Source organism: Macaca mulatta, chromosome 3, assembly GCF_049350105.2.
Source record: "Macaca mulatta isolate MMU2019108-1 chromosome 3, T2T-MMU8v2.0, whole genome shotgun sequence".
NCBI classification, from domain to species: Eukaryota; Metazoa; Chordata; class Mammalia; order Primates; family Cercopithecidae; genus Macaca; species Macaca mulatta.
This window is the reverse complement of record NC_133408.1, coordinates 50,869,151-50,874,979: the sequence shown is the minus strand read 5'-3', so window position 1 is coordinate 50,874,979 and position 5,829 is coordinate 50,869,151. Positions and strand designations below refer to the sequence as shown.

General features: G+C 45.5%; 1 long non-coding RNA gene across 1 annotated transcript; it reads right to left on the bottom strand.

Annotated features, from left to right (window-relative positions):
* Positions 1-566: 566 nt before the first annotated feature.
* LOC144339769 (uncharacterized) lies at positions 567-5,408 on the bottom strand. The gene is made up of 2 exons (XR_013415144.1): positions 5,273-5,408; positions 567-2,848 (listed from the first exon to the last, which is right to left on the bottom strand). It is a non-coding gene; the product is annotated as an uncharacterized LOC144339769 (long non-coding RNA).
* Positions 5,409-5,829: the final 421 nt, after the last annotated feature.

The following is a 5,829-nucleotide window of genomic DNA, read 5'->3' as shown; positions in this document are numbered from 1 at the left end:
AATTCTGGACGGGCACGGTGGCTCACACCTGTAATTCCAGCACTTTGGGAGGCCGAGGTGGGCAGATCACTTGAGGTCAGGAGTTCAAGACCAGCCTGGCCAACGTGGCGACACCCCATCTCTACTAAAAATACAAAAATTAACTGGGCGTGGTGGCAGGTGCCTGTAATCCCAGCTACTCGAGAGGTTGAGGCAAGAGATTCTCTTGAACCTGGGAAGCGGAGGTGGCAGTGAGCCGAAATCATGCCATTGCACTCCAGCCTGGGTAACAAAGCAAGACTCTGTCCCTCCCACCAAAAAAGAATAAAGCCAGAAATGTGAATTCTTAGACACCAACCCAGATCTGCTGAATCAGAAACTCTTGGAGTAGGGCCCAATTTTCACAAGGCTTCTGGATGTTTCCAATGAATGCTCAAGTTTGAGAAGCACTGAGCTAGATTTGCTGTCATAACGAAAACTCTCCTCTTAGGGGCTTAACACAGCAAAGAAATAGTTCCTCATGCTTCTTGTCCACCGGGGGCGGGAAGCTCACCACAGCCAGACACCCTCTGGAAATGGTCCTAAAGGCATTTCAAAAGATGAATAAACATTTATTCAACAAATCTACTCAAATTTAATGAGAACAGTGAGAGTCTGTGGTATTGAAATTAAGACCTGCTCCCCACCCCTTGAGCTCAAAAAGATGGAAATTCCATTCCAGACTAAAGGTCCCCTCCCTCCGGCTCCCAGTAGGAAAGATTTCTTCCCAGGAGGGACAGGAAATCAGAATTTCTCACCTTGTCCCCAGCTACTGGTTGGTGAAGCACTGTTCTGGGCAAGTATGCCTGTAACCGCCCCAGGGGTTCACCTTGCCCGCTGCGTAGACAGAGCCGATTTACTGAGACAGGGGAATTACAATGGAGAAAGAGTAATTCATGCAGAGCCAGCTGTATGGGAGACTGGAGTTGTATTAATTACTCAAATCGGTCTCCGCGACCATTCAGGGAGCAGAGTTTTTAAGGACAGCCTGGTGGGTGGGGGGAAGCCAGTGAACCGGGAGTGCTGATTGGTTAGGGATGAAATCATAGAGAGTCGGAGCTGTCTTCTTGTGCTGAGTCAGTTCCTGGATGGGGGCCACAAGATTAGATGAGCCAGTTTATCCAACTAGATGGTGCCAGCTGCTCCATCAAGCGTAGGGTCTGCAAAATATCTCAAGCACTGATCTCAGGAGCAGTTTAGAGAGGGATCAGAATCTTGTAGCCTCCAGCGGCATGACTCCTAAACCATAATTTCTCATCTTGTAGCTCGTGTTAGTCCTATAAGGGCAATCTAGTCCCCAGACAAGAAGGAGGTCTGCCTTGGGAAAGGGCTGTTACTGTCTTTGTTTTAAACTGTAAACTAAGTTTCTCCCAAAGCTAGTTCAGCCTACGCCCGGGAATGAACAAGGACAGCTTGGAGGTTAGAAGCAAGATGGAGTCAATTAAGTTAGATCCCTTTCACTGTCTCAGTCATAACTTTGCAAAGGCAGTTTCATGTCCAAGAGGTGAGGCCTCCCACCTTCCACCCAGCCCCCGCTCTGCTGTGAGCATGGCACCACTGAGGCTCCTGGGGTCCTCAGCCTCTTTGTTCTGGCTCATAAGACAGAAGTCCCTTGGCTGGATGTGGTGGCTCACGCCTGTAATCTCAGCACTTTGGGAGGCCGAGGCCGGCGGATCACCTGAGGTCGGGAGTTCGAGACCAGCCGAGTCAACGTGGTGAAACCTTGTCTGCACTAAAAATACAAAAATTAGCCAGGCCTAGCGGCGGGTGCCTGTAGTCCCAGCTACTTGGGAGGCTGAGGCAGAAGAATTGCTTGAACCCAGGAGGCAGAGGTTGCAGTGAGCCAAGATTGTGCCACCGTACTCCAGCCTGGGCAACAGAGCAAGACTCCCTGTCAAAAAAATAAATAAATAAAATAAAATAAAAGACAGAGTTTCTATGGTGGGAGAAGCAAGCCAAAAAGACCTGAGGCTACTTTTCCTCCACTGAGTGCTCAGCCCCTAAAGCAGGAGTGTCATTCAGAGAGAAGCATGGGTTATCCCACCCCTAGCTATATAGCAATGGCATAGAGATTTCGCCCGGAAGGTGAGGCAGGCTGCAGCACAGAGAATTCCAAATCTCTTCCCAATAGAACTGACTTCATCGGCAACTGAATGTGGAAAGGTTGAAGCCTAAGGGTGCTCTCAAAAACAGTAGAGGTTGTGGTGAAAGATAATTGGAAAGAGATGGGTAGATTCATTAGAGATGTAGGCTAAACTTTAGGCTGGCTAGTTTTCTGGAAAGAACCAGGGAAGGAGACCACTGAGAGGTGTCCTTCTGGGATCAGAACAAATCTCAAACACTGACCTTGGGACCTACCTCTTGGAAAATGAGCCTGAATTTGATTGGATTAGTCTGATTGGGACAATTTATGCCCCAGGGGAATATTGGGAACAATAGAGCTCTATCAGGTATAGGTTTTATTTAAAAAAAAAAAAAAAAAAAAGAGAGAGAGAGACAGCGTGAAAAACACAGCAATCAACTAACAATTAGTAGAGCTTAACAAATGGGTGTGGTCAGGGAAAAAGATGGTCAAATAGAGACCTTCCCAAACCACCGTCATCTCAGGGTGTCTGTGAGCATATCCAAGGCTGCATCCCCTAAGAAGCAACATCAGAGGCCACTTGCTTAGGAGGGGAAGAGGGTGGAATAGATTATGCTAAAATAATCCATCCAGGCCAGGTGTGGTTGTTCATGCCTGTAATCCCAGCACTTTGGGAGGCTGAGGCGGAGGATCTGCTTAAGCTCAGGAGTTTGAGATCAGCCTGGGTAACACGAAGAGACCTTGTCTCTATAGAGAAAAAAAAAGGAAAGTAAAAAGGTTAGCCAGGTGTGGTGGTACATGCCTGTGGTTCCAGCTACTTGGGAGGATCACTTGAGCCAGGGAGGTTGAGGCCGATATGAGCTATGATTACACCACTGCACTCAAGCCTGAGCAACAGAGTGAGACCCTTTCTCAAAAGGAAAAAAAATCCATCAAGTCATTAAACAAATAACCAAATAACAAAGGTAACCCTGGGAAGTGGATGACCAGTACTGCGCTGCTACACCATATTATCTAAAGTGTTTAGTTTCCGACAAAAATATATGAGACATGCAAAGAAACAGGTGAATATGACCCATACACCAGGAAAAAAAGCAGGTAACAGAAACTGCCTGTGAGAGTGACCAGATGTCAGATTTAACAAAGACCTCAAAAAAGCTGTTAAAAATGTGTTAAAAGAACTGTTAGATATGAGTTCTAAATTTCTCTTCAAAGAATCAATATGTCAGTATGTTCAATTCTTTGCCTTCTACTTTTAAACTTAAATTCCTCGTAAAGCAACCTTTTCCAATTACCTGCTCCACCCTGACTCATTCTGATTACCTACTCCACCCTGAATCATTCCAATTACTTGCTCATTCTCCACCCTGACTCATTCTAATTTCCTTCTCTGCCATAACCATTTTTCCTGCTGTACCACTCACCCTGTCGCTCTCTTTAAAGTAGCCAAACGGAATTTGTTTAGTCTGTGTGGTCTAATCCTAGCCAATAAGGGAATGACACAGCAGCAGGGGCCACATGCGTCAGAGGTAAGAACCCCTTCCCCTCCCTTGTCCAAGTGTGTGCTTACCATTGCCCCATCTGTAAGGGCGCACCCTTCTATAGAAGTACATTGCCTTGCTGAGAATTAAAAAGAAAATTCTAGGCCGGGCGCAGTGGCTCATGCCTACAATCCCAGCACTTTGGGAGGCCGAGGTGGGCAGATCACAAGGTCAGGAGATGGAGACCATCCTGGCTAACACGGGGAAACCCTGTCTCTACTAAAAATACAAAGAATTAGCCAGGCGTGGTGGAGGACGCCTGTAGTCCCAGCTACTCGGGAGGCTGAGGCAGGAGAATGGCGTGAACCCAGGAGGCGGAGCTTGCAGTGAGCCAAGATCGTGCCACTGTACTCCAGCCTGGGTGACAGAGCGAGACTCCACCTCAAAAAAAAAAAAAAAAAAAAGAGAAAATTTTATATTCAAGTGCTATTTCTTTTGTGGCTCTGAAACTTTATTTATAACAAGAACTAAAGAAAACCATGATTAAAGAAGTAAGGGAAGGTATGATGACAAAGTTGCATGAAGTACAGAATATCAATAATGAGATAGAAATTATAAAAAAATGGAAATACTAGAATTGGAAATACAACAACCAAACTGAAAAATACACTAGAAGTACAGCAGTAGATTTAAACTGGCAGAAGGAACAATTAGTAAACTTGAAGAAAGATTAATAAAGATTGTGCAATCTGAAGAACAAAGATTTTTTAAAATTGTGATGAGAAATGAACAGAACCTCAGAGAAATATGTGGCATCATTGAACACAATGGGAGTACCAGAAAGAGAGGAGAGGGAGGAAGGAGCAAAACAAAATATTTAAAGAAAGGGCTGGGCACAGTGGCTCATGCCTGTAATCCCAGCACTTTGGGAAGCTGAGGTGGGTGGATCACTTGAGGTCAGGATTTTGAAACCAGCCTGGCCAACATGGTGAAACCCCGTCTCTACTAAAATATACAAAAATTAGCCGGGCATGGTGGCAGGCAAGTTAATCCTAGCTACTTGGGAGGCAGAGGCAGAAGAATCGCTTGAACCCAGGAGGCGGAGGTTGCAGTGAGCTGACATTGAGCCATTGTCCTCAAATCTGGGGGATAAGAGTGACACTTCTCTCAAAAAAAAAAAAAAAAAAAAAATTTAAAGAAAGAATGACTGAAAACCTCCAAAATTTATTGAAAAACATTAATTTACATCTTTAGGAAGTTTAACAAACTCCAAACAGGATAAAGAGATCCACAAATAGGCACATTGTAGTGAAAATATTGAAAGCCGGCCGGGCGCGGTGGCTCAAGCCTGTAATCCCAGCACTTTGGGAGGCCGAGACGGGCGGATCACGAGGTCAGGAGATCGAGACCATCCTGGCTAATATGGTGAAACCCCGTCTCTACTAAAAATACAAAAAACTAGCCGGGCGAGGTGGTGGGCGCCTGTAGTCCCAGCTACTCGGGAGGCTGAGGCAGGAGAATGGCGTAAACCCGGGAGGCGGAGCTTGCAGTGAGCTGAGATCCGGCCACTGCACGCCAGCCTGGGTGACAAAGCGAGACTCCGTCTCAAAAAAAAAAAAAGAAAATATTGAAAGCCAAAGCCAATGAGAAAATCTTGAAGACAGGAAGAGGAAAACAACTGATCACTTACAAATGACAGCTAGGCCAGGTATGGTGGCTCATGCCTATAATCTCAGCACTTTGGAGGACTTGAGGCCAGGAGTTCAAAACCAGCTTGGTCAGCATAGCAAGACTGTATATCTACAAAAGAAAAATAAAAAAATTGGCTGGGCATGGTAGCACAAGCCTGTAGTTGTAGTTACTCAAGAGGCTGAGGTGGAGGATTGCTTGAACCCAGAAGTTCAAGGCTGCAGTGAGCCATGATTATGACACTGCACTCAGGCCTGGGTGACAGAGTGAGACTCTGTCACAAACACTCTGTCACAAACAAACAAACAAAAAGAATGAAGGCCAAAAGGCACTGAGATAGATACGAAATATTCAAAATGCTCTAGGGGGAAAAAAAATCTATCAACCAAGAATCCTATATCCAGCAAGGGCTATTGTTAGAAAATCAAAGCAAAATAAAGACATTCCCAAATAAACAAAAAACTGGGATAGTTAGTTGTTAGCAAGCCTTCCTTATAAGAAATACTAAATAGGGCTGGGCACGGTGGCTCATGCCTGTAATCCCAGCACTTTGGGAGG